At 40.6% G+C, this 18314-nt stretch overlaps 1 protein-coding gene across 8 annotated transcripts in view; it reads left to right on the top strand.

Moving 5' to 3' along the window:
- LOC118359085 (ras-specific guanine nucleotide-releasing factor RalGPS2-like) overlaps positions 1-18314 on the top strand; it is a 153390-nt gene that overhangs the window by 33309 nt on the left and 101767 nt on the right. For 7 of the 8 annotated variants that reach the window (XM_052480379.1, XM_052480381.1, XM_052480375.1 and 4 more), the window contains exon 2: positions 12672-12776. The gene's annotated coding sequence lies outside the window, so the exon portion shown is untranslated. Of the gene's footprint in view, positions 1-12671; positions 12788-18314 lie in introns of all 8 variants that reach the window. The other variant, XM_052480377.1, reaches the window with a different exon arrangement.

Here is an 18314-nt window from a genome sequence, read left to right as displayed (position 1 = left end):
AAAACTACCATTCCAGTGTTTTATTGTGCTATATTGTATTTACTTTGCCACCATGGCCTTTTTTGCCTTTAACTCCCTTCTCACCTCATTTGCTCACATTGTATATAGACTTGTTTATACTGTATGTTTGTTTTACTCCATGTGTAACTCTGTGTCGTTGTATCTGTCGAACTGCTTTGCTTTATCTTGGCCAGGTCGCAATTGTAAATGAGAACTTGTTCTCAACTTGCCTACATGGTTAAATAAAGGTGAAAATAAAATAAATAAAAAGTAAACATGCATGTGTGTGAGAGAGCGAGACTGGCTCAGTGGCCCCTCTTAGTTGATAAAAATATATATATATATTTTTTTACTTTTACCCCTTTTTCGTTATCCCCGTACGGACTCGGGAGAGGCGACGGTTGAGAGCTGTGTGTCCTACGAAACACAACCCTGCCAAGCTACACTGCTTCTTGACACAATGCCCACTTAACCCGGAAGCCAGCCGCACCAATGTGTCGGAGGAAACACTGCACCTTGCGACCGTAACAACGTGCGCTGCGCCCAGTCCACCACAGGAGTCACTAGTACGCGATGGGACATCATTGCCGGCCAAACCCTCCCCTAACCTTGACGATGCTGGGCCAATTGTGCGCCGCCCTATGGGTCTCCCAGTCGCGGCCGGCCATGACAGAGCCTGGACTCTAACCCAGAATCTCCAGTGACACAGCTAGAACCGCGATGCAGTGCCTTAGACCACTGCACCACTCGGGACGCCCCCCTCTTAGAGTATCTCTGACCTGCTTTGAATTAGGGGTTGTTTGTCTCTGACAAAATTAGTTCTAATTTCACCTAGGCTACATGTTAACATCACTCTTACGAACTCTTCAGAAATGGCTCTTAATGAAAACTGACAATGTCAACATTAGGCATCCAGTTTGACGCTGTTCACTCTGGCTTTAAGACTATAAAAGAGGCACGCTACAGTGTGTTTCTCTGCATCCCACAGTTCTCAGCACAGTGAGTACACTGACCCACTTTGGGTCTTACCAAGATGCTGCAGTCTGCACCGTTTAGAAATGCATGAGGCTGGCTGGAGCTTTGGGATTTAGCATAGCGTGTGTGTGTGTGTGAAAAGTTACATTTTAAGGGTGTCAGACCCAGTCCTGCACTGCTGAGTGGCTAATGTCTAGAACATACACACATGACCTCACTGTCACGTGCCTGTTTTTTTCACCTGGATGCAGCAGCTTTTGATTCTGACCCTGATCACACAGACAGACCCGGCCAAGCCTGTAGTCTCCAACAAGGGACAGCTAACTGTCACACCAACAACATACTCATCCTATTTGTCTGTGGAGACTCGTGGCTCATCACTGGGCCAGACAAACTGGTTCTCAATATAGATGTTTGTTGGAGATGAGATTATAGCACAGCTCACATGGGTCAGTGACTGTGGCCTGAATAAAGCTGTTTCTAGAGGAATGAGTCAGTCTGAAGGTGATAGCCTGCCTGTCGAATGCTTCGGCTCTATCAGTGTTTTTGCAGTCAGTCAGTGGCTGGGCTGTCTCTTAGTGTGTGGGTGTGGGCCATCCATCATCCTTACTCACAGCCAAGTGTATACACACACACTCACTCACTCACCAGGGTTTAGTTTAGCTGGTAATTGGTGTTGTTTGGCAAAAAAATGTAAGTGCTAATAAATATAATTTTTGCCCGCCTAATTGGGGCGGTAGGGAACCTAGTGGTTAGAGCAGGGACAATAACACAGGTTGCTAGATCGAATCCCTGAGATGACATGGTAAACATCTGTCTTTCTGCCCCTGAACAAGGAAGTTAACCCACTGTTCCTAGGCCGTCATTGTAAATAAGAATGTGTTAACTGACTTGCCTAGTTAAACAAAGGTAAAAAAAATTAAATGATAATTGACCGCGAGATGGAAAGTTCAGTCCATGTAAATACATTTGACCACCATGCTTATCGATCTATTGGTTAATTTGCAAGACTTAGAGGAATTAAATTGGGGCTTGTGTATTTTTGTGTATCTTATCCCACATGGACAGCACACAGAGACAATTTCAATGGAAAATCCCTTGTCCGATAGCGCCACTGCTGCAGCTCCTCAGCTGATTGCTGCTGGTGTGAAACATCGGCTTTTATAAGCCCAGACATTGCGTAATAATTCTCAATGTAATCGCCTGTTAACCTTAGTTGATTTCCGCTGCCCCATGGAAATCAAATTAGCATAATACAAAACTCCCCATCAAACTGTCAGTTCAAACTTGTGATTTTGTTTTGCATGGGGTGTGTCTCAATCAACCACATTCGCTGATGTCGCACTTCCGCGGTGAAGGGTGACTGCAGTCACCCTTCATTGATGTAATTTACATATATGTATGTATGTATGTGTGTATGTGTGTATGTGTGTATGTGTGTGTGTGTGTATTACATCAATGCTGAATGAACACTTATTTTAACTTAATATGATACATCAATAAAAATCAATTTTGCCTCAAATAAATAATGAAACATGTTAAATTTGGTTTAAATAATGCAAAACAGTGTTGGAGAAGAACGTAAAAGTGCAATATGTGCCATGTAAGAAAGCTAACATTTAATTTCCTTGCTGAGAACATATGAAAGCTGGTGGTTCCTTTTAAACATCTTCAATATTCCCAGGTAAGAACTTTTAGGTTGTAGTTATTATAGAACTATTTCTCTCCTATACCATTTAAAAATTTTCATAGACCTTTTGACTATTGGATGTTCTTATAAGCACTCTAGTATTGCTAGCTTAATCTCAAGAGTTGATAGGCTTGAAGTCATAAACAGTGTTGTGCTTCAGGCATTGCGAAAATCTTCTGGCAAAGGGAGGAAAGTGTGGTTTGAATGAATGCTTACAAGCCTGCTGCTGCCTACCACCGTTCAGTCAGACTGCTCTATCAAATATCAAATCATAGACTTAATTATAACATAATAACACACAGAAATACGAGCCATAGGTCATTAATATGGTCAAATCCGGAAACTATCATTTCGAAAACAAGACGTTTATTCTTTCAGTGAAACGCGGAACTGTTATGTATTTTTTTCTAACGGGTGGCATCCATAAGTCTAAATACTGCTGTTACATTGCACAACCTTCAATGTTATGTCATTATTACGTAAAATCTGGCAAATTAGTTCGCAATGAGTCAGGAAGCCCAAACTGTTGCATATTCCCTGACTCTGCGTGCATTGAACGCAAGGGAAGTGACAATTTCACTTGGTAAATATTGCCTGCTAACCTGGATTTCTTTTAGCTAAATATGCAGGTTTAAAAATATATACTTCTGTGTATTGATTTTAAGAAAGGCATTGGTGATTATGGTTAGGTACACGTTGGCGCAACAACAGTCCTTATTCACGAATGCGCACTGCATCGATTATATGCAACGCAGGACACGCTAGATAAACTAGTAATATCATCAACCATGTGTAGTTATAACTAGTGATTATTATTGATTAAATGTAATGCTAGCTAGCAACTTACCTTGGCTTCTTACTGCATTCGCTTAACAGGTGGGCTCCTCATGAAGCAGGTGGTTAGAGTGTTGGACTAGTTAACCGTAAGGTTGCAAGATTGAATCCCTGAGCTGACAAGGTAAAAATCTGTCGGTCTGCCCCTGAACAAGGCAGTTAGCCCACAGTTACAATCACAGCCGGTTGTGATACACCCCCCCAAGCTTACAGTGCTTAGACTGTAGAGGGTTAAAAAGTTTTGATGGCCACGATTTAAAAAGGGCTACTATTTAGAGCTACGTGTGAAGAGTGGATCTGTTGAGTGAGAAGTTCATAACAGGAGAGGGGGAGAGAAGATGGAGAGGGGGTGAAGAATGGAGGATTTGTAGAGTGCTGCTAGGCTTAGTTTCTTGAGTAAGATTTTATATTTTCCAGAAAATATACCAATTTTCCTTCTCGAGAAAATTGCAAGAATTTACCGGGCTTCCCAGCATTCCCGTTCAAACCAGAAGTGCTATTTTTACCTGTTGAGTGTTGGGGGCAGTATATTGATGTTTGGATGAAAAACGTACCCAAATGAAATTTCTCAGGCCCAGAATCTAGAATATGCATAAAATTGTCAGATTAGGATAGAAAACACTAAAGTTTCCAAAACGGTCAAAATATTGTCTGAGTATAACAGAACTGATATCGCAGGTGAAAACCTGAGGAAAATCCAACCAGGAAGTGCTGTTTTTCCTGAAACCTCTGTTCCATTGCATGCCTTCCCTCTATTTTAAAGGGATATCAACCAGATTCCTTTCTCTATGGCTTCCACATGGTGTGAAAATTCTTAAGACATAGTTTCAGGCTTTTATTCAGAAAAATGAGTGAGATTGCACACGTCGCGTCAGTGGATGGCTGGGTGCCAGCAGAGTTTTGCATGCGCAACAGTTTGGAACAGACATTTTCTCTTTCTCCTATTGAAAAATCTACGTTCCGGTTGAAATATTATTGATTATTTATTGTAAAAACAACCTGAGGATTGTTTATAAAAAAAACGTTTGACATGTTTCTACATACTTTACGGATACTATTTGGAGTTTGTCTGCCCTGTCGTGACCGCTCGAGCCTGTGGATTTCTGAAAATGTGCCAACCAAATGGAGCTATTTTGGATATAAAAATCTTTATGGAACAAAAGGAACATTTATTGTGTAACTGGTAGTCTCGTGAGTGTAAACATCCGAAGATCATCAAAGGTAAGCGATTCATTGTATTGGTCACGAAAGTCAGAAAAGCAATCTACTTTGCTGCTAGCTGTTTGTAATGTTTTGTCTGCTGAGAGAGATGTCCTAACAAACGCTTGGATAGCTTTTGCTGTAAAGCTTTTTTATTTTATTTTTTAAATCTGACACGCCAGGTGGATTAACAACAAGCTAGGCTGTGTTTTGCTTTATTGCACTTGTGATTTCATGAAAATTAAATATTTTTAGTAATTTAATTTTAATTTGGCACTCTGCAATTCAGCGGCTGTTGACACAAATGATCCCGCTAAAGGCATCGGTGCGCCAAGAAGTTAAATGCATATGGGCATTTCCATCAAAGGTCCAATGAGCACTAATGTGAAGTTCATTGGAGCATATCACAGTTGGTGTCAAATGAAGGCTAAGAGTCTCTATTTTTGAGAAATGAAGGAAGATATATTGGTATACGCTGTCCAACGATACAATGCAGTAAAGGTAAGTGTAGTACACTGTACTATAGTATTCTGTACTGTGCTGTGCTGCACTGTGTTGTGATGTCCAAACTTGTGAAACATGAGGCAGTTTTAATTTCGACTTTTTAAAATTTTTATTTGGTGTAGTCTTACTCATTTTTACAAAAATATCATGAAGTCTAAGTCACATTTTTTTGTCATTTGAATAATGATTTTGCCCAGTTACTGTCAAACGGTGGAACATTTTAGTCAACTACAGTGGTTCCTCCTTTAAAAGTTGCATCATACTGTGGCACACCTTTGAATGCTGCCACAGCATTCACGTAATTTAATTGTCAGCCATTTTTTTTCTGTTATTGCTAGTCATCTTTGAGAAGCATTTGATAGTATTCCATATTGGCAGTACCAGAGAATTTAAAACCTTATTTGTAATAACATAGTATATGGGATTGATTTGAAGAAATTTGGCCTAATTAATTTTATTCATATTATGGTGTTTCTATTCAGAGAAAAACAAACAACAAAACCCACAGGGTTTCCAGTAGCATTGAATGGAAAATATGGCGCTGTAAAGTGATGGTCGGGAGTAGGCTACAGAATGGAGGATTCTAAATTGTTTGCCTTCATTAGACAACTTTGTTCCAATATTTCTGTAAATCAGGGATATTTATTCCCGTAGTACTTCGTTATGGATCCATAACTAAATCAACATATGCATTTTGAGAATTTGTCTCATTAATTTATTAACAAAATGTGTTTATTAGGCTACTGTGCAGTCTACAATACATACTGTAGTAAACATGGGAAAGCGCCTAATTTCTTGCAAAAGGGGAGCAGGCCATGTCTGTACTACAGAATGCAGGGCACACTGGAGACCAGTGTGATTTCATAGTTGTGATGTCTTCACTATTATTCTACAATGTAGAAAATAGTAAAAATATAGAAAAATCCTGGAATGAGTAGGTGTCAACTTTTGATTTGGTTCTTGCTGGTACGGAAATATGGCGCTGTACAACGTGATGGTCGACAGTACAGTACTGGGCTATTCAGCTTAAGAATCCACCCAGGGCATGAGGAAGGACTTGCCGAGTTAAATAAAGGTTACACTAAGAGTATAACATTTCTCTACCCTCATTTTTGTATTCTTGTCTATCCAATACCCAAATGGAGAGTTTGTGAAAATCAAAATCTCATTGATTTATCAAGACCAGTCCCCATGCTTGCATCAGAGCAGTGCGAAACGGTGATAAAATAGTTGTAGGCTTTTGCTTCTAACTTGTATATGCTCTTTAAATAAGACCTACACCATTTTTAACAGCACATTACTCAACACTAGTGGGACTGATTTCGCATATGGTAGGCCTACAGTGTATCAAAATATTTTTTTCAATGACGTGACTCCGCCAATAATTACATTTAGAGGATTGGAGGACTCTGATATGAATTAAGGGGCATTTTCTGTTAGTTATTCAGGTATTCACAGATCATACGTTTTTAAAAATATAATTCTAAATTTAATAAGAATAATATAAATAATAATGGTTTAGGATTTCTGGTGTAGGTTTTCTCCATCTGTTGGTGTGCAATGCTTGCCTAACAAGTTAGCTATATTTTGAGAACCAGCCACTGTTCACCTCAAATTGATTGCGCTGTGGTTGCCGCCATTTTTACATTTATTTTTATTTTTAACCTTTATTTAACTAAGCAAGTTGGGTAAGAACAAATTCTTATTTACAATGAAGGCCTACCCCGGCCAAACCCGGATGACTCTGGGCCAATTGCTCGCCGACCTATGGCACTCCCAATCACGGTCGGATGTGATACAGCCTGAATTCGAACCAGGGACTGTAGTAAAGTGTCTTGCACCGAGATGCAGTGCCTTACCGCTGCATCACTCGAGAGCCATGACCTATATACAGTTGAAGTCGGAGGTTTACATACACCTTAGCCAAATACATTTAAACTCAGTTTTTTCACAATTCCTGACATTTAATCTTAGTGAAAATTCCCTGTCTTAGGTCAGTTAGGATCACCACTTTATTTTATCTCTCGGCAGCTGTTGCCAGCAGCGTTAAGCATTGCGCTGTTTATGACTTCAAACCTATCAACTCCCGAGATGAGGCTGGTGTGACCAAAGTGAAATGGATGGCTAGTTAGCGCGCGCTAATAGCGTTTCAAACTTCACTCGCTCTGAGCCTTGGGGTGGTTGTTTCCCTTGCTCTACATGGGTAACGCTGCTTCGATGTGGTGGCTGTTGTCGTTGTGTTGCTGGTTCGAGCCCAGGGAGGAGCGAGGAGAGGGACGGAAGCTATACTGTTACACTGGCAATACTAAAGTGCCTATAAGAACATCCAATAGTCAAAGGTATATGAAATACAAATGGTATAGAGGGAAATAGTCCTATAATAACTACAACCTAAAACTTCTTACCTGGGAATATTGAAGACTCATGTTAAAAGGAACCACCAGCTTTCATATGTTCTCATGTTCTGAGCAAGGAACTGAAACGTTAGCACATATTGCACTTTTACTTTCTTCTCCAACACTTTGTTTTTGCATTATTTAAACCAAATTGAACATGTTTCATTATCTACTTGAGGCTAAATTGATTTTATTGATGTATTATATTAAGTTAAAATAAGTGTTCATTCAGTATTGCTGTAAATGTCATTATTACAAATACATGTATTTGCAATTTTTTTTTTTAAATCGGCCAATTTAAATCAGTATCGGCTTTTGGTCCACCAATAATCTGTATCGGCGTTGAAAAATCATAATCGGTCGACCTCTACTGTGAACAAATTTGTGGCCTGCATAGAGCCCTGACTTCAACCCCATCGAACACCTTTGGGATGAATTGGAATGCCGACTGCGAGCCAGGCCCAATAGCCCAACTTCGGTGCCCAACCTTGCTTCCACTCAGGCACAAGAGTATTACTAAGTCCCTGCTGCAATGTTCCAACATCTAGTGGAAAGCCTTCCCACAAGAGTGGAGGCTGTAATAGCAGCAAAGGGGGGACCAACTCTATATTAATGCCAATGATTTTAGAATGAGATGTTTGACGAGCATGTCCACATGCACTACAAAACCAAAAGTATCTGGGGAAGGATATGGTCCTTCTGTAGCTCAGTTGGTAGAGCATGGCGCTTGTAACGCCAGGGTAGTGGGTTCGATTCCCGGGACCACCCATACGTAGAATGTATGCACACATGACTGTAAGTCGCTTTGGATAAAAGCGTCTGCTAAATGGCATATATTATATTATATTAAAACCATCGAAAGATTCCAAGAGCATAGTGGTCTACATCATTGGGAAATAGAAAAAACATAGAACTACCTTTGACTCTGCCTAGAACTGGTCGTTCTACCAAACTGAGCAACTGGGCAGGAAGGACCTTTGTAAGGGAGGTGACCAAGATCCCAATGACTGTGGAGGTAGAAATTCAAATCAACTGAGGGGGTCACCATTTTGTAGTTGGATGAATTGTCCATATAATACCAGGGAAAGAAATTGGACATGATTATACCACTGTAAATTGAGAAATATATTTTTATTTGATTTATTTAACCTCATATTTAACAAGGCAAGTCAGTTTTAAGAACAAATTCTTATTTACAATGATGGCCTAGGAACAGTGGGTTAACTGCCTTGTTCAGGGGCAGAATGACATATTTTCACCATGTCAGCTCGGGAATTTGGTTACAGGCCCAATGCTCTAACCACTAGGCTTCCTGCCGCCCTGATTCATATACACATGAATCGAACGTTTTCAAAATATTTTGTTATTTTTGTAGGAATAAAACAACTCAGTTCTGTCACCTCACTTTTATTGACATAGCCTAGTTTTAACTACACGGCCTGTTTTATCGGCACTGTTGGCTGACTGGTAAAATATTGAGGTTATTACAGTGTAGTAAGAATTACTTGAGTTTTAGCTTACCTTTTTGACTGAAAGATGCAGCATGGTTAATTTTTACTTCACTTATTGTGGTGATTTTTTTCAGAGGGAACATATCTAATTCTCCACGAATCAGATAGATAACAGGGATTTCACCAAAGAATGTAAGAGGGGTGCTGTGCCACCTTGTGGACTGGCTGCACCACTATGAAAAATAATTCATCTAAATTAAAAGACACCTGGTAAAAGCATAATTTTTAGACATGAAATTGTCTCTTGTAGCTCATTTGGGAGAGCATAGGTCTTGCAAGGCCAGGTTTGTGTTTGATTCCCATGGGGGACCAGTATGGAAATGTACGCACTCACTTCTGTAAGTCACTGAATGACTAGAATGTAAAAACAGACTTGGTCAAAAAACAGATGAACTATAATTGTAGCTGACTGATTCTCAAGACCCAGCCAAACAAATGTATAATACAATTCTACACACAAACTAAGGCTATAGGCTACGTAAAATAACCTGGCAGGCCTACCTTGTAGCAAACAAACAAAACAAATAATTTGCATAGGCTGTAGGCCGTACCTGTGGACCTTTGATTGGTTTCTGCTGAAGTGGGCTCTCAAACACTTCCCCTGCTACATGCCCCAACATGAGCCTTAATCCGGCTCTCCTCTCCTGTACCTCTACTCATCCTTTCAGGAACTCTGGTTCATCTCCAGCTTGCTAAGATAAGAGGCAGGAACATCAGCTGATCCACACATTCCCAAATACACATTGCGTTATCCCTCACTGTCTGTCAACAGGTGACAGTGTGATGTCACTAGACAGACAACCAGGCCATCGGGAGGGGGGTGAACCTCAGAGCATTGAGCTGCTGTGTTGTTAATGTGGACTCGCCTGTCTGTGGATCTACTTATCGGGAGCTGGGTTTGTGATTGGGGCCTGTTTGTGACGTGTATGCAATGTCAGGGGTTTTACTCAACAGGGTGCATTCTCTCCCCATTCCCTGAGCGATGGTCTGTCTTTTGGTGAGGGGCTCGGGAGGTGTTTATTCCAACTAGGTATGGACTGTTAGGTCCTCATCTAGTCTATGGGAATGTTGTGTCTTTCGGTATGAGCACTTTTACAGCCATTCACACACCTTGTCATTTGGCCTGGGCAGTGAACTTATTGACATCTGCTCTGGGGTCAGGGTAGAAACTCTTGGCAGCTGTTGGTCTCAACCACATATCTGGGTTCAGATTGTAACCTGACCCAGCAGGAGGATGTTGGGCAAGTAACAGAAAGGTCGCTGATTTTAATACCCATGCCGACAAGATGTGCCCTTGAGCAAGGCATTTAACCTTCATTTGCTCCAGGGGCACCGTAATATTATGGCTGACCCTGTTCTTTTTACATATCTCATCCTTAACCAGGATCTCTGTTGGACAGGCAGGCAACTGTAGACTTGTGTGGGTGTGGAGAGCCTTCTGGTGGCTGCTGTTTGTCAGGAATGTGGTGAAGCGATGGAAAATTGAAGGTTGAGTTCAGTAGTCTGCATGAAACTGATAGGCCTACTACGTACTGAACACTGCCATTTAGAGAACTGTTTGAAACGTAGAAGGCACCACCTGAACTTGTCCATTTCAGTTTGAGTGATCGTTCTTCTTTCCAGTTCCATTGGAAAATGTGTTCCCCTGTTTGTGCTTCCCTGAAGGTGATGCTTGTTTGTAACTATTGTTCCACAAGCCTTGAACAAGATAAATGTGGTTTAACTTGAGGAGACAGTGCTTTTTAACTGCCACACACAGGTAGTGTTTTAGCAGTGTTTCAGGCCTAGCCTCTTTGTATGGTGTGTGTGTGTGTGTGCTCTGTCTGTGTGAAATGGGAGTTGTCCTGTAGGTATGTTTAGATTACTCCAGCCAAACATTCTCTCCTCTGACTTACTGCATTGACTGAGCTCATCATTGGAACCAACTTTCACATCTCATGTTTTTAAATGAAATGCTGCGCAAAAGATTGGATATGTTCTTTGCTACTTCTATTGTTTTTAAATTATTATTATTATTATTGTTTAGATAGAACAAAACACTGCGCAGGGCTTTTTTATTGATTTGTATAAGGGCTTCCACACTGTCATTCATGACATATTCAGAGATTTTCAACAATTGGCCTGAAGCAGGCTGTGCTTCACTGGTTTGTCAATTATTTAAAGAACACAATGTGTATTTACTGATTGCGTTAAATTAAAATAATTCTGAACATAAAGGGTTTCACACAAGGGAGGGGTGAGGAGGTGGGGGGGTCCTGTGGGATTATTTAAGATGGTCTTTGAAGAGGTTGGGTTTCAGATGTTTTTTTTGGATGATGACTTCAGGGGTGACGCTGGTTCTACCATTGGGGTGCCAGGACAGAGAAGAGCTTTGACTGGGCTGAGCGGGAGCTGCCCTGCTGTAAAGGCGGGAGGGCCACGAGTGTTATGTATGCTATTAACCCCACGGCTGACCAGAATCTTTCAGAGCTTGTCTGCCTTTATTGTACTGCAGAGGGTCTTTGTTGAACTGAAGTTAGTGCTTAATGCAGGTATAACCAGGTACATGTTTTTTTCCAGGTCATGTAAAAATATATCATGATTTCTGCCTACATACTTTGGATGGTGCCATCATTGATCGTGTTACCACGTATAAATATCTGGGCATTTCATTCCACATGTTGATGAGTTAAACACAATTTTCTAGGAATAGATCATACCTTACATAGGGGGCTCCTGAGTGGCGCAGTGGTCTAAGGCACTCCTTCTCAGTGCTAGAGGCGTCACTACAGACCCTGGTTCGATTCCAGGCTGTATAACAACCGGCTGTGATTGGGAGTCCATATGGTTGGGCGGAATTGGCCCAGCGTCGATAGGGTTTGGCCCGGGTTAGGCCGTCATTTGTAAATAAGAATTTTTTTCTACATCGACTTGCCTAGTTAAATAAATACATTTAAAATGGCAGAAAACTGAATTATTCATTGACATTCATTCTGATTTTAGACTATAGCAATATCAATTATGACTGCTGCTGCTTCTGTATTGAAGGTCCTGGACGCTGAATATCATAGTGTATCGCGCTTCATTATGGTCGATAGGTTCAGCACTGTACTCTGTATGAAAAGGTATGCTGGCCTGATTTGAAGTCTCCCAAATCTATGCATTGCTCTCTTTTTGTGGATTTTAAAGCACTCTTGTGTAAACTACCACCGTACCTCACTTTTCTGATAACCTACAGAAACAGAAGCATCAGACATGATAATAATAATGATCTCAGGAATGGTTAACTCTAGAGGTCCCTTTGATCTCCACATATTTAGGTATATCTACCTTTCGCTATTTTGCGCCTTGCTTCTGTAATGTCTACAGAGTTCAATGAAATTGCATTTTTTTCGTTCCAACTCACCTGGTTAAATAAAGTGAAATAAATAAATGCATAGTGTATATGATTACATAATAATATTATGCATGTAGCATTGTCTATTTGTGTATGGTGAATTTGTCTATTTGTGTGAGTGTTCATGGATTTATTCTGTGCTCATCATATGAATCTAACATGCGCTCTCTCTCCTCTCCCTCAAGATTGCAGTGTGAGGACACAGACAGACAAACACACCCACTCTCTGAGCCGTAAAGAGGCAGCCATACCTCAGCTCTCAAGCACAATGCCCATCTGACACACAACTAGTAAGTACAAGGTGTGTCTGTGTGTTGTAAACTACAGTAGAAGCTCTAATCAGGCTTAGCCCCAGGCAGAATCTGAGCCACGTTAGCTTTGTTGCTGTGGCAGACAAACGCCTGCTCTGTTCTACTCTGGTTGTATGGTAGCCACTTAGACAGGGGACATAATGACAGGCCAACACACAGTTTGAGACAGAGGGAGGAACTGGTGGCTAGACTGACATAAGGACAGCTATACCAGTGGAATGTCTGTGTGGTAAGTCTGTGGAAGGCAGCCCTTTGTTACTGTACTTCGGCTTGGATGCACCCGCACGCACACACACAAAGTCCAGCAAGCCACACAAAGGCCAGTGCTGTCTGTCTTGCACACAGGGTCTCTCTATGCTGTATGTCAGCGATCTGAACAGTTCCTTATTCCTCATTAGGTTCACTGTCGTGTGTGTGGAGGATTTAAGAAGAGAAGGGAAGGACACTAGGAATGTTATCAGACAGCTGGTGATTATTTAACATGTCACTATGACACATTTTGTTTCAGTGCCTTTTGAGAAGTGTAAGTTTAAAAAAAAAATGTTTTAAGGACGTTTGATTTTAACATTGTCATAACGTTCAAAAACAAGTTTTTCCATCTCGAGGTTAAACAAAAAGTAACAGGGTTGACTGTAACAGGGTTGACTGTAACAGGGTTGACTGTAACAGGGTTGACTGTAACAGGGTTGACTGTAACAGGGTTGACGATTTCATCTTAAATCAGCCATAATTCCCCTTGTAACAGGGAGTGGCAATTGAATGCATACTTCACAAAAAAATGTAATGTCTAATACAATTGAAATATCATGACAGTAAAAAAAAAAGGAAAACAAACAAAATGAGAACAACTAATAATTTGCTTTTTAATTTGACCTTTATAACCAGGCAAGTCAGTTAAGAACATATTCTTATTTTCAATGACGGCCTAGGAACTGCCTGTTCAGGGGCAGAACGACAGATTTGTACCTTGTCAGCTCGGGGGTTTGAACTCGCAACCTTCCGGTTACTAGTCCAACGCTCTAACCACTAGGCTCCGCTGCCGCCCCTGTATGTTGTGAGTAGAAGGTGGTGATGAGATATTATGAATCTCAGAGAGATGAGAAAGCATAAGAAAATTAGTTTTTATCAGTCAGGGAAATAAAAGTCGGCTCACTATTTTAAAAGCTGGAGAAAAGGGTATATAGGATGGAAGAAACGGGGTAAGAAAAGTGTTCCATCACACCACCAGAAAATTGCCTAAGAGTCAAACCAGCTCACCTGCTTTTACACCGATTTAACTATTAGATGTTCAATTTTTCTTTAGAAAATAATATTTAAAGAGCGTTCCACCATAATTAAACTCTGTTACATGAACTCATCTTAAAATGAGGGACAGATGTGTTTTATTTTTTTAACCTTTATTTATTTCATGTGATTATTTATTTATAAATTAATCTTCAGAAATGACTTTGTCAAAGTAACAAAATAACGAGGGCTTTACAATGATCGGCGAAACATGGAGACATTTTGGAATTAAGTGGGTTAAAATCTTAGAAGTGACAAATCCTTGAAGTGACACAGGTTTGATGGAGGTACGTGTCAAAATAATGAATTTTAGCACTTTCACACGCCGTTATTCATAATTAAAATGAGATTTATTAAATTTGAAATAGTCTTTTAAAGGGCACTTCATTTAATAGACTTTTAAAACACAATTTGAATGCACAATTTCTACTTAAGTTAAAATTTCAAAGGGACACAAAATGCGCTATTTTCACAGCACGACCCAGGTATATGTATGCAGCCATACAGTTATGGACTATAGGGATACGGCTGTAGGTTGTTGATTGACAGCATTAAGCCTATAAGTGTGTAGTACAAGCTGTTCCAAGATAGATAGGGCTCATACTAACTTCTTCAGATCTCTGGCTAATGCCTACCCTAAGCTTTTTCAGCTGTCTCCTACCTACTTCAGACATTCTCCTCTCGCTTGCTCTCACATGCTCTCATTCTTTCATTTACTTGCATACATGCATGCATACATACATGCATACGTCAGAAAGTATTCAGACCCCTTTTTCCACATTTTGTTACTTTACTGCCTTACTCAAAACAAAACAAAATCGCAACCTACACACTACCCAAAATTGAAAAAGTAAAAAAATATATATATTTATTTGAAATTGTAGCAAATGTATAAAAATAAAACATTTACTTAAGTATTCAGACCCTATGAGACTCAAAATTGAGCTCAGGTGCATCCTGTTTCCATTGATCATCCTTGAGATGTTTCTGCAACGTGGAGTCCACCTGTGGTAAATTCAATTGATTTGGAAAGGCACACACCTGTCTATACAAGGTTCCACAGTTGACAGTGCATGTCAGAGCAAAACCCAAGCCGTGAGTTTGGAGGAATTGTCCGTAGAGCTCTGAGAAATGTTTGTGTCGAACCACAAATCTGGGGAAGTAGACCACATTTTGTTTGCAGCATTGAAGGTCCCCAAGAGCACAGTGGCTTCCATCATTCTTAAATGGAAGAAGTTTGGAACCACCAAGACTCTTCCTAGAGCTCTCTGCCCGGCCAAACTGAGCAATCTGGGGAGAAGTGACGAAGAACCCGATGGTCACTCTGACAGAGTTATAGAATTCCTCTGTTTAGATGGGAGAACCTTAAAGAAGGACAACCATCTCTGCAGCACTACACCAATCAGGCCTTTATGGTAGATTGGACAGACAGAAGCTGCTCCTCATTAAATGGCACATGACAGCCCGTTTTGAGTTTGCTAAAAGGCACCTAAAGACTCTCAGACCATGAGAAACAAGATTCTCTGGTCTGATGAAACCAACATTGAACTCTTTGGCCTGAATGCCAAGTGTCACGTCTGGAAGGAACCTGGCACCATCCCTACGGTGAAGCATGGTGGTGGCAAACATGTACAGAGAGATCCTTGATGAAAACTTGTTTCCAGAGCCCTCAGGATGTCAGACTGGGATGAAGGTTCACCTTCCAACAGGACAACAACCCTAAGCACACAGCCAAGACAACCCAGGAGTGGTTTCGGGACAAGTCTCAATGTCCTTGAGTGGCCCAGCCAGAGCATGGACTTGAACCCGATCGAACATCTCTGGAGAGACCTGAAAATAGCTGTGCAGCAACACTCCCCATACTACCTGATAGAGCTTGAGAGGATCTGCAGAGAAGAATGGGAGAAACTCCCCAAATACATGTGTGCCAAGCTTGTAGTGTCATACCCAAGAGGACTTGAGGATGTAATTTCTGCCAAAGGTTGCTTCAACAAAGTACTGAGTAAAGGGTCTGAATGCTTATGTAAATGTGATATTTCAGTGTTGAATTTTGTATACAATTTTTTATAAAAACCCTTATGAATTTAATCATTTTAGAATAAGTCACAATGTGGAAAAGGTCAAGGGGTTCTGAATACTTTGTGTGTGTGTGTGTGTGTGTGTGTGTGTGTGTGTGTGTGTGTGTGTACACTTGCGGTCTCAAGTTTGGACACGCCGACTCATTCAAGGGTTTTTCTTAATTTTTATTATTTTCTACATTGTAGAATAATAGTGAAGAAATCAAAGCTACGAGATAACACACAGAATCATGTAGTAACCAAAGTGTTACAAAAATTAAAATTATTTGAGATTCTTCAAAGTAGCCACCCTTTGCCTTGATGACAGATTTGCACTTTCTTGGCATTCTCTCAACCAGCTTCACCTGGGTAGCTTTTCCAACGGTCTTGAAGGTGTTCCCACATGTGCCTTGAATTCTAAATAAATCACTGACAGTGTCACCAGCAAAGCACCATCACACCACCTCCTCCATGCTTCATGTTGGGAACCACACATGCGGAAATCATTCGTTCACCTACTTAGGGTCTCACAAAGACAGGGCGGTTGGAACCAAATATCTACAATTGACTCATCTGAGCAAAGGACAGATTTCCAACGCTCTAATGTCCGTTGCTCATGTTTCTTGGACTTGGAGATGCAAGTCTCTTCTTATTGGTGTCCTTTCGTAGTGGTTTCTTTGCATCATTTTGACCATGAAGGCCCGATTCACACAGTCTCCTCTGAACTGTTGATGTCTTAAATTAACTCTAACTCTAATGAACTTATTCTCTGCAGCAGAGGTAACTCTGGATCTTCCTTCACTGTGGCTGTCCTCATGAGAGCAAGTTTCATCATAGTGCTTGATGGTTTTTGCGACTGCACTTGAAGGAAGGTTCAAAGTTCTTAAAATGTTCTGCGTTGACTGACCATGTCTTAAAGTAATGATAGACTCTTTGCTTATTTGATCTGTTCTTGCCATAATATGGACTTGGTCTTTTTTTATCTTCTGTATACCACCCCTACCTTGTCACAACACACCTGATAGGCTCAAACGCATTAAGAAGGAAAGAACTTCCACAAATTAACTTTTAACAAGGCACATCTGTTAATTGAAATGCATTCCAAGTGACTATGGTCAATAAGCTGGTTGAGAGAATGCCAAGAGTGTGCAAAGCTGTCAAAGCAAATGGTTACTTTTTAAGAATGTCAAATATAAATTATATTTTAATTATAAATTATATATTTTTTTTTTTTGGGGGGGGGGTTACATAATTCCTTGTTAGTTCATACTTGATGTCTTCACTATTCTACAATGTAGAAAATAGTACAAATGGAATGATTAGGTGTGCCAACTTTTGACTGGTATTGTATATACAGTGCTGCTTGAAAGTATGTGAACCCTATAGGGCTGGTACTTTTTCTGATTTAAAATCAACATTCAAAATCCTTATCTAAATTTGTAATAAATACATTCCAAGTAAGTGGAAGAAACAAAAATGATATTTTCATTGTTTACTTAACAAAAGTGATTTTACACACAGATTTGATATGTGTAAAATGATTTGAACCCCTTAAGTCAATCACTTGGGGCACCTCCCATTAGCAGCGTTAACTTTGATTACTGGCTGTAGGAGACGTTTACTCTGGGATTTTTCCCAGTCCTCCTTACAGAACTCAGCCAATTGAGTGAGGTTTGAGGGGTGTCTGGTATGAACTGCCCTCTCCAGGTCCTCCCACAGCGTCTCTGATTGATTTAGGCCAGGACTTTGACTTGGCCAATCCAAAACACACATCTTTCTCCTGAGCCATTCTTTGGTAGATTTGTTTGATTTCTTTGGGTCCATTGTCTTGTTGGAAGACCCGTTTTTGGCCCAGCTGTAGCTCCTTGACTGATGGCCTGACGTTCTGTTCAGGAATCTTCTGGTACAACTCAGAATTCAGTGTTCCCTTAATGATGTGGAGTCGTCCATGCCCAGTGTGGGAAAAGCAGCCCCAGATCTTGACATTCCCACCACCATGCTTAGCTATTGGGATCAGGTTCTTTTTGTGGTACTTTTGACTCATCGGACCAGAGAATGGACTTCCAGAAACCTTCAGGTTTGTCCAGGTGGTCTTTGGCAAAGTTAAGACTGGCAGTTTGTTTATTTTTTGACAGCAGAGGTTTCTTCCTAGCAAACCTCCCATGAATGGCATTTT

This window comes from Oncorhynchus keta, chromosome 26, assembly GCF_023373465.1.
Source record: "Oncorhynchus keta strain PuntledgeMale-10-30-2019 chromosome 26, Oket_V2, whole genome shotgun sequence".
Classification (NCBI taxonomy): Eukaryota; Metazoa; Chordata; class Actinopteri; order Salmoniformes; family Salmonidae; genus Oncorhynchus; species Oncorhynchus keta.
Note: the sequence above shows the minus strand (reverse complement) of the source record. Positions and strands in the feature narration are given on the sequence as shown.